General features: G+C 37.3%; 1 long non-coding RNA gene across 2 annotated transcripts; it reads right to left on the bottom strand.

Moving 5' to 3' along the window:
• Positions 1-7991: 7991 nt before the first annotated feature.
• LOC110779700 (uncharacterized) lies at positions 7992-10660 on the bottom strand. 2 transcript variants are annotated; one of them, XR_002531199.2, is made up of 5 exons: positions 10428-10660; positions 10081-10141; positions 9567-9650; positions 9271-9408; positions 7992-8219 (listed from the first exon to the last, which is right to left on the bottom strand). It is a non-coding gene; the product is annotated as an uncharacterized lncRNA (long non-coding RNA). The 2 variants fall into 2 exon arrangements; XR_002531201.2 differs by having other exon boundaries at positions 9570-9650.
• Between the last annotated feature and the right edge of the window lie 655 nt (positions 10661-11315).

Raw genomic sequence — 11315 nt, 5'->3', positions numbered from 1 at the left:
GGCAGCAGTAAAAACAGCTACCTCTGCTTGGGAGAGTTGGTCCACGGAGTCATGGGGTCGAGGGCTCCTAAGACTAAAACCTGGGGGCAGAAGCAGAAAACGCTCAAAGTCACGTCCCTGCTCCCTCAGGTACCTCAGCCATTTCATGCTGGGAAAGATATCTGACGGAAATAGATTGACGTCCTCCTTCCCCCGGACCATAGGAGGAAGGTTTTTTGCAAACTCCTCGTCTGAAGAGCTAGAGGAGTCATCTTCAAAATCCTCGCGTGGAACGCGGGGACGGGAAGCCACATTCTTTCTTCTTCTAGGAGAATGTGCCGTTCTTATGGCCCCATCTCCTGTATTACGGAAGGAGCGGACTCCACTCCTACTTCCTTGGGACGGGTTCGAAAAAGGAACCCTATCGTCCCCCTCTCGCGGTGCAGCCCATGCACGCACGTTGGCTGTTTGTCTAATTCGAGCCATGCCGTCCTGCATAAGGGACAGGACGTCTGACTTTAGCAAAAGAATGAAAGAGAAAGGCATCATAACCCCCAAGACGCCTCCACAGAACACTATAAACAAGAGAGGTCCCACAAGCATACAAAAAACAAAGTTTTGATAGAGAATTTACCAGAAAATGATCAAACTGATGAGAAGTCTTGACAAATCCTCTAAACCCTCAAGAACACTGGACAGCGAATCCAAGAACACTCAAGCGCAAGCACAAGCAGATCGTTGGCAGGACGAAATTTGCTTTCTCTCTCTAAGAAAAATTGCTCTGAAGTAACAAAAGAAAAATGAAAGAGGAACTGAAGATTTTAAAGGAAAATCTAAGCTCTGAAAAGCCCTCACACATGGCGCTCCCTCCGATCAAGCATCCTACTCCACAGGGACAAGGGGCATCCTTCTTGAGGGGCAAATGATGTGGCCTAAAAGAATGCCACCTGACTGTACTATCAAAGCCCAGAAAAAAGGCCCAAAAGCCTGCCTGCGGGCTTTTCTAAACTTCACACGGCCAAGGCCCAAACTATTAAGAGGCCCACTTGGTCCAAACCAAGCCTCCAAAAACTTAGCAGGACACGTGTCCCGATCTTGCATAACACCTAATCATGCAGGACCAGTCCCCGAGAAACCCTAGCACTATAAATAGTGCAGATCCCTAGGTAAAAGGCATTCAATTCATCCCCACCAACAAAAACTTATCTTTGCTCTGCCTTCTCTCTACAAATTACTTATCTCTCTAGCTTATACTTACTTAAGCATCGGAGGGAATATTCCTACGGGAATATTCTTGTTTTGCAGGTTGCCAGAAGTTCGTGCTAGGTCATACTTGATACCTCCGAGGAACGCATGCCACGTCAGCACCGTAAAAGATCCCACAACAAGTAGGCTGGAGCAATGCTTCCAATCAGTGAGTTCTAATATATATTAGGCTCATAGCTTACTCTTGACTGAACCTATAAGGTCACACCATTGGCATGTAACAGATCACTGGATTAAATGAATCGAAAATTCATTTAATAGCTTTTCGGGAATTAGTTAAGAAATACATAAATATACGATATGACGTAGGATCGGAATCGTATATCGTATTGTGTATATTCGTAAGCTAGGAAAAACGAATAATCGTATATGCATGACATTGGATCTTCAAAGAACTATACGATAAATAATCGCCGGAAGGCATTAGACGCAAATACGAGAAGGCAACACTATCGGCCCAACGAGCCAAGCGCACAAGCACGCAAGACCCATCGAGGCACAACAGCGTGCCAGCGCCAAGCAAGGCCCGTGCACTCGGCTGGGTGCACGCAGGGACAAGCAGCAGCAACATCGCACACGGCAATGCCGACGGCCCAGCTCATGTGGTTGTGGGCTCGTGGGCTTGTGCGAGTAATGATGGCCGGTTCTTGCCTTTGTGGCTTGGTCGGTTGGTGTTATAACCCGTTATAACCTTAGGGTTATAACACCAATCCACCCTTATGTTTTTCCACACACTTTATCCTAATCAGTTTTAACCTAAACAAAAGAGAAAACCTAAAGTCTCTTTGTGCCTCCGTTACAAACTGTTTTTCCCAAAAGCAAATATCTTGAGTGACTTCTAAGCCACCGATCTCAAGACGGATCTGAACGTGTCGGTGAACCAAGTAGAGGAACAACATATGGAGTTCTTGTTCGTGTTCGTGATACGTTGAATCTAGGGAAAACACGCTACAAACGTAAGTTTGCTTGATCTGTACTTTATACATGATTCCTGGCTTTGGGGTTGTTCGACTACTATGTTATGTATTTAACTGTAAACCCCTATAGTGTTACCAGAGGAACATGTATTTAAAGTACTTATTGGCATGTTATTATGTTTGTGATTATTGTCGAATTTTTCTGAATTTTTTCGTGAATTTTTCTGGATTATTGGTAAGTCGTAGAAAGTATTCTAAAATCGTAAAATGTCGGGAATTCGATTTTTCTGACCCTAATCTGATTGAAAATGGTGTTTTAAGATCAACTCAAGTGAACAGAATCTCAAAAACAGGCCCCGAAGTTCGTGTTTTTGGGCGTTTTTGTTAATTAATCAATTAATTTGTTAAATTTGGAAAGTTTTTCAATTAATTGCTCGACCTAATGAACTCGAAATTAATTGAAAATTTTCCCTAATGTTCTTGGGTATATTATGGACTTATGGTAATTTTTTCGTCCATGAATATTAAGTATAAACCCTAACTTGATTTTTACCTAATTTAATGATTTTAGATCTTAGATCTGAAAATTTATTTAGGTGAGAAGGGGAATATGATTTCATGTTTATATGGCAAATTAAAAAATATGGATTAAAATTTTGATTGGACTCGTTAATTTTTAATCATCACCTAAACCAATCGATAAAAATCTAATTTTTTGAACGTTTAGAACGATTTAAAGCTTTAGATTTGATTATCAAAATCATTCAAATTTTGTTGATGTTGCATCGTATGTTAAATTTGAATTTTTCAGTTAGCAAAGATTTATAAATTTTTCAAATTTGATTGTTTGAAATTAAATAAAATCACGCACTTTCTTATTTTTCGTAATATGAACGATTAATTTTGTTAAAATTATGAAAAATAATGTCATGCAAATAATGTTTCGTGAAATTAATTTTTTTTTTTATGGTTGGCTCTTAAGGCACGAGCCAAAAGGCACGGGAACATAGGGGTGTGCGGCATGTGCGGCTAGCCGTAGCCCGTGCATGCTGCACACCATGTCTAGGCGCAGTGACGCGAGGCAAGTGTGCCAACGCGTGCTGACCAAGGCAAGCAAGCAGGCAGCAACAGCAGCTCGCGTGCTGCGTGGCTGTGCGCTGCGCTGTGCGAGGAGAGGGGCAGAGATGCTCCTTGTCTTCGTGTGGCACACAATGCACAAGGCCTCGATGGGCTGGGCGCAAGCCTAGCCCATGTTGCACAATTATGTTATTTTGCTTCGTTTTAAGTCAAGGCCTAATTTTGGGCATTGGGCTTAATTTTGCATGAAAGGGCTGACGGTGGACTTTTTATTTATTTTATTTTGCATGAAAGGGTCGGGCCGTAAGTTTAAATATTTAAAATTAAATGTCCAAATTAAATATTGGTTTAAGTGGGAGCCGTTTAAATGAAATTATTTAAAATAATTAATTCTAATTATTTTTCGTAGGGCACCATTATTTTAATTAAATTAAATTTCGATTAGAATAATTCTAAGGATTAATAATTCGGAATTGATTAATCTTTAAGGAGGTGTTTTACGTGAACGTGATTTTAAATAAATCATGTAAATACTTGCATATTTATTTGGGCCATTCGTTTTAGGACACGAATGGATGAAGGTATAGAAATTATTTTATGTATTGCAGGTATTGAAGGTGACTAGTATGGCCAATCTAGGATAGTTAAATACGGTCTGCGTACCGTTTTATCTTTGAATGCAAAGTTTTAATATGGTCTGCGCACCATTGAAGTTTTGATGTAATTAAGTTATTATTTCAAGTTCTTCTAGGATATTTAAAATTTTAAGTTAGCTTTTGAATGGAGTTCAAGACGATGCCAAGCTAACAAGGTGAAGGAAAGATTGGATGCTTCAAGACCAAGTTTTTGGGTCATACTAGTTCACCAAAGTTATTTATGCACTTTTATATATTGAATGGATGTATATTATGCATGAATGTTGTTTGTATGTTTGATTAGATTTAGTTCACTAAATAATCAAACCAACATAGAAACAACTAGGTCCAAAGTAATATTGAGTTTATAATTGCCTTCCAAATCAAGCACTTACAAAAATCTAAGGACCTAAGGTAGTAGGTTTTCGCCAAAGTGAGGTGCTTTTTTAGTATACTTAGATGGTAAGGTATCCCAAAGGAACACGTTGATTGTGGTTTTAACTCAAACAACAATGGCATATGTTGTGGCAAAGGGATAAATTATGGTATTAATTTATTAACCAAGAGTAATTTGGAGATTAATAGCAATTGTTAGGTTATGATACATATGAACAACATAAATCATGCAGAAATACCTATATGCCAGGATTCAAATTAATTGCACATAATCAAATAATTAGTCTAGGATGCATACACTTTGTAGTGTGCCCTCCCTAGCTGCGCCCGAACCGAACAAGAACAAGTCTTTAGGACTCCAAGTGTCGTCCCTCCGTAGAAAGTCCACAGCACGTCCGGATCCGCCTTAAGATTGGCCAACTAGAATCGCCCTTAAGGTACTAGTGATTTTCGGCTAATATGGGGCAATAATATGACTGAATTTTGCTCTCAAAATGTCACTTTGAATACTTGAAACTCGTCCATAAATTGTGAACCTAGGCCACATATTTATAGGGGTATGGAAAGGAATTGGAATCCTACTAGGATACTAATTAGCATAATTAGAATTATATTAAAACTCTTATTAACTATTTTATCCATTAGGATTAGGAATTTAATCATTGAACAAATCCCTTTAGATTTAGGATTTGTATCGGACATAAACACACGCATACGAGCATGGCGCACAACCCACGCAAGCCTTGCGGCCCACGCGAGCAGCGCAGCTCGCAACCCATTCGAGCGCGCGCGCCTTGGCCTGCTGGGCCTGGCCTTGCGCTTGGCCTGGCGTGGCCTTGGCTGCCTTGTGTGGCGCGCAGGCTTGCTGGACGCGGGCCTGGCTTCGTGCTGGGCCTTCTTCTAGCAAGTCTCGTCCGATGCTAATTCGTAAGACGCGCTTCCGATTAATTTCCCGATTCCAGAATTCATTTCCGATACGAACAATATTTAACATTTCTGATTCCGGATTTAATTTCCGTTTCGAAAAAATATTTAATATTTCCGTTTCCGGAATTATTTTCCGATTTCAATAATATTTCCGATTCCGACAATATTTCCGTTTCCGGCAATATTTCAAATTCCGGCAATATTTCCATTTCCGATAATATTTTCCGATACGTACCATGTTTCCGTTTCCGGCAACATCTACGACTTGGATAATATTTATATTTCCGATACGATCCATATTTTCGTTTCCGGCAATATCATCGTTTCCGGAGTATTCATTATTTGCCTTTGACGATCTCAGCTCCCACTGAAGCCAAGATCCGTCGATTCTGAATATCCATAGATGGAGTATTTAAAGCCATTAAATACTTGATCCGTTTACGTACTATTTGTGTGACCCTACGGGTTCAGTCAAGAGTAAGCTGTGGATTAATATCATTAATTCCATTTGAACTGAAGCGGCCTCTAGCTAGGCTTTCAGCTCACTTGATCTCACTGAATTATTAACTTGTTAATTAATACTAAACCGCATTTATTAGACTTAACATTAAATGCATACTTGGACCAAGGGCATTATTTCCTTCAGTCTCCCACTTGTCCTTAGGGACTAGTCAGCCTAAAATCTCAATGGGGCTAATCAAACTAAGTCTTGTAAGGTTCAGTCAGCCTGCAAAACCACAATTGGAAGACACGAGCAATCCTTGTCCTAATGGTGGCTAGTCCTGGCATCAGAACAAGAATTGTAACAAAAAACTGGCTGCAACCATCATTATCATAACAACCACACCTCTGGGGTTTGGTCGTTACTCAAGGGGCTAGTTGTACGGGAAGCCCTACCGGCATGCTGGGACATTCCATAGCGGTTCTTAACAATGCATAATAAGAAAAGGAAGACCAAGACTACAGTCGGTAACTGGGGTCTACCACACGCAGTCGACCTTTCGCTATCAGCACCTATCTCTCGGGTCCTAAAGGGAGGATCCGGGACCAAAGGGTAATAAACCGGGTCCTCCGTACAAACGACCCGTCAATATATATGGACCCCCACCAATGCCAAAGGTATGCAATTCCACCCAATCATTCTTATAAGAATTTATTACAGAGCTATCAACACAATCTGACTTAAGCATCGGAGGGGTAATTCTCCGATCACCCCCAAGGCTAGTTAACAGTTCCATTGTGCAGGACACAGTCAGCATCAAGTATCAAAGACCAGTCAACCCTTTTCCTGTTCCAAGTCCGTTACCGGAACACAAAGTTCTTGTAAACTTGAAAGTTAGACTCAAGTGTGTTCTCATTATTGTGAGCTAGTAAGCGGTATCCATACAAGAACATTCCTGAGTAACGAGGAATCCCCAGTTCCTGTTCAACCCTAATCAACCTATCCTCAAACACTCGAGTCCTTACAAAGAAGGCACAAGGATCTTGAACAATGCGTTTCTGGAATATATTATACGTAATGTCATATTTTTTCAGCAAATCAACATTCGAAATCAAATATTTATGGCTGATCCAAGGGACTTTAAGATACGGAGTAAGACTTAAGAATCCTACACACATTCTCATCACTACTCGTAACCTGCCTCAAAGTTTGGATTACACGACTCAAGCTTCTAATTTCAAACAATATTCAGCAACCAATAGATAGATCAGAAACAGAGAGTCCTGATTCCTGAAGAAGCTCAATTTTGGGTTTTAGGGTTTTCTCAACATTAGACAATAGAATTCGAGGTTCAATTCGAACGGTCTTTCGAATTTGGGATTCATCAAATCTGATTTGTTTGAAGAAATGAGTCACTAAATTAGCATTACTAACTATATTAGAATCATCACCTACATTCTTTAGTCCTGATGATATCCGACGCTGAGAGAGCCTGGTTGAGGTGAAGAAGGATTGTTGGGAAGAAAAGCCTAGAGAATCAACCACGTAATTCGCCAACAAAGAAGATGATTTAGCTTCTGTTGGGGAAGATGAAGTTGAATAGAGTAGAAGGCGCCGGAAGCCATGAATGAAGCTAAGAGCTTGGACGCCATTGAAGCTACATTTCAGTTTCAGCATCCTGCTTTGCGGTCAAGTATGGAAGAACAGTTGATCCTTCTCAACCAAAAAAAACAATAAAATTAAATTAAATGGAGGTGCAGTGAAAGAATTATGTGGTCTATGTTCTATTCGACTTTTTTGACTTATTTCATACTCCCTCTGTTCTTGAATGTTAGTCCCATCTCTAAATTGAGTTATTTTTTTTATTAGTTTCTTTTGTAATCTTTCTTTATTTGTCTAACACTTATCTCCTTTATACTCTTACAAATATCTCAAAAGCCCACTTGGTTACTTTCAAATAAACTGTTATCCCCATAAACCCCTCAATTACTTCTCTCTCCTACCCACATGAGTTATATTCTATTGAAACTAGTCTTATATGCACACGATGCGTGCGGGCTGTTAAAAAAACTAAAAGTTGTGCTATTATATATGTCACCACAAACTTTAACCAATAAAAAATGTTCACAAAGTTCATCTTAAAATGTTATGCATCATATAGATCAAGAATTAGTAAGTTCATTCATTGAATTCACATAAAAATAGGTGTGATAAATGTTGAAAGAAATATTTCTATTTGGTTATCCGTTATAGATACAATCATATAAGTATATAATATACCAAGAAATATTTTGCGATCTATGGTACCTTTCATCTGATCTTAAAAAGTAAAATAAAAACTTAGTCTACTGATAAGAATTGTGTTCTAAAACAGAAGCTGAGGAATACAGACTAAATATTTAATTCTAGCTCAAAGTAATGACTACACTGAAATCAGGGAAATTCAAATTTCTATGGAGAACCTACGAATCTGTGCTGAAATATCTTACAGCTACATTCACAATAAGATAATCCTTCGTTGTTGCTCTGACGGTTGTGTTTGACGTCCCGTTGTGCAAATTGGTAGCTTGCTTGCATAGTCTGCACATTGTTAACCTACTTACATTAAGTTCCGGTCTTGGTATAAAGTAATACACACACATTTCATACCTCTTGGGGAATTTAGTCGGACGTACAACAGTACAATACTAATACACTTTCTCAGTGAAAGCATAATTCTTTAGCTACATAATAGTTACCCAAGTCATATTTAGCTACATAACAGTGACAACTTAATTCTTTATTTTTCCTTCCCATAACGTTGACGCTTTCCAAACACTTTCTGGTGAATACAATCAAAGTGATACACCATGTAAGACATAAAATTGAAAGGCAACCAAAATCAAAATTCATTAAATCTTAGGAGAAATAAACCATTCTAAGCAGACCTTGTGAAATGGGTTTATCCGTTTATAGAGATATTAATAAACTGTCAATGGAGAGAGTAAAATTAGATTTTTTTGGGATATGTTTTATGCTTTTGGTTAGAGCCTCATCCAGAAATTCGAGAATGGGGGTTCAAATATGGGATGAAATAAATCAATTACTCGACATAAAAGTTCAATACCATAGTTTCACATTGTAGCATTGCAACAAACAGATTAACAACCAATCCATTACCATTACAAATCCCAAAATAAGGATGAATGCACATTAGAGGAATAAACTTAAATTTTAAGTGAGCAGATACCCATTGACTCCTATTTGTAATCATTTACACCAATTTTACACTCTTAAAATGGATTATCATACAATTAACATAAATAAGAAGATTATCATATAAAATTGATATTGTGCATTTCTTAAGATACTTTTCGCTTTCATTTGCAACCTCTTAATTTGATTAAAAATTGTGTTGCACATAAGAGGCACCACAAATAACATCCAAAAATAACAAATTAGTCAAAGCAGACCTCCAATTTCCAGTCTTTCTCCCTGTTTCTCCTCAATTCTCAATTCAATCAAATTAAACAAATTCCCGCATTTCAGCACAGTTCAACCAAATAAGATCACAACAGAAATGCACAAAAACAAATTTCTACACAACAGGAACCTCAAATAAATGTAAAGCTATAATGTAATGAATAATTACCCCATTTTTATTCCACTTGATGCTCTTCATCCATATGGAAAAACAACTACACGATATCAAACTCGTCAGCGCAAAATGGGCTAAAAACTCCTACTTGTAATCATCTTTCACCGCTAAATCATCTCCTCCCAAATAAGCCTGTGTTTTAAACCAAATTCCCAAAATTTAATTCCATCAGTTCATTGTAATCAAGATAATCTCCCCAAACCCAGAAAATATTACTCAAAACAACACCAATTAACGGCAAAAAATATGAATTTAACAACAAATTCGATTGCTAAAAACAGACAACTTACAACCATGAATTGAAATAGACCATTAGCATATCCCCTCTGCCCATTTCTACTTCCCCTTGTTCCTTGCCCTTAATACCCATTGTCCTGCATTCACCAATCCCTATCATCAGACTAAACCCCCTCAAACTTCCCACAAAAGTTCACAATAAAAGAAAGATAAATTCAGCACAAATTTAATCTAAAAGTTCAGTACCCAGAAATGCAAACCAACTCTAAAGAACATAAATTTTGAAAAGTAAAATTACATCAACTACAAAATTGATAAAATACAAATTTAACTCTTTTAATCAGTCAAAAATTCTAAAACCTAGATAATTATCACAAAAATTCAGCACCTAACCAATTCAAAACGACATAAAATAGGAAATATAGATTGAATAACTCGATGACTACTGTTTTGAATTCCACCAACCAATAACATAACTTTCATTCATCTTTCTACAAATTGAACAATATCAACCAGTGTTTATCAATAAAACGTTCAATCAAAGCTGAAAACTTGGAAAAAAGAAACCTCTTTTCGGCCGGTACGGAGTATAAGCAAAACCACCAATCATTCTCTATTCTTGAAAAATCTGTAAAACACAAACAAAGAAAAAAAATCAACCTGTAACGCAATCCGAAGAAGAAAGTCATCAATTTACTTTATATTAACAAAAATAAAGCCTAATAGATTGGCGATTACATTTCAATTTCATGAATAAATCCAATTTAAAATTCCCCCAATAAATTTAAATTCTAATTGATCAGGGACTTAAATGAAAATCCCAAATCCAACATCTGTGGGGAAATTAAAAGCGATCAAAAACCCAGAAAAAATAGGAATTTGGGAAATAATTACCGAAAATTCAAGAAAATTACCTCAGATTCTCGGGAATTGAAGTTTAAGGGAGAAAGAATTGATGAGTTACCAAATTACACAACATGTAAGGGTGGTTGATGCGGAGCATAGAGAACTTGGGAGGAGTTTTAGAAGGGTGGTTGATGCGGCGGCGGTTGAAGGTTTTGGCGTTGAAGGTTCTGAGGAGAGAGAGAGAGAAGGAGATATTGGGCTGAATGATGTTACTGATTTGGGTAATCGATTTTTTTTTCAAAATTATGTTACTGATTTGTTAAATTCATATCCAGCATTTAAATCAATAAATAATCAAATTTTAAATTGAATTTAATTATGCAAGTGTAGAGGGTATATTAGTATTTTATTGGGGACACCAAAAGCAGGATTACGAAAATAACCCTCCCCTCTTGGCTTATATAATAGAGAACTCCCCTCTTGGCTTATATAATAGAGATTCATGTGACAATTGTACTTATGTTAGATTGTCTTAGATTCCAAAAAGGACTAACATTCAAGAATGGAGGGAGTACAAAATAAGTTTAAATGAGTTTAGATAATATAAGTTTAGAAAAAAAACTTATTTCGATATTTTCACACACAAATAAGTTTATTTCAGATAAATAAGTTTCTTTCGGATAAAATAAGTTTTTTAGATAAAATATGTCCAGATAAGTTCAGTCAAAATAAGTCGAATAGAAAGGAGTCTTAAGAAAACTATTTTATCTTTTTAGGATTTTTTTTTGGAAAGTACGGAGCATATGGGCATATGTTTTTAGGAATTACAAGCATATGAGCATCTGTTTTTAGGATTTTTTTTAGTATTATGCACTTACCACTAGAATTGGAATTTAGTGTTATAATTTGGAACTATTATGTGTTCGTGCTATTACACGGATAGTCGAGTACCTATA

This window comes from Spinacia oleracea, chromosome 1 (assembly GCF_020520425.1).
Source record: "Spinacia oleracea cultivar Varoflay chromosome 1, BTI_SOV_V1, whole genome shotgun sequence".
Taxonomy (NCBI): domain Eukaryota; kingdom Viridiplantae; phylum Streptophyta; class Magnoliopsida; order Caryophyllales; family Amaranthaceae; genus Spinacia; species Spinacia oleracea.
The sequence above is the reverse complement of the archived record's forward strand: the minus strand, read 5'-3'. Positions and strand labels throughout refer to the sequence as shown.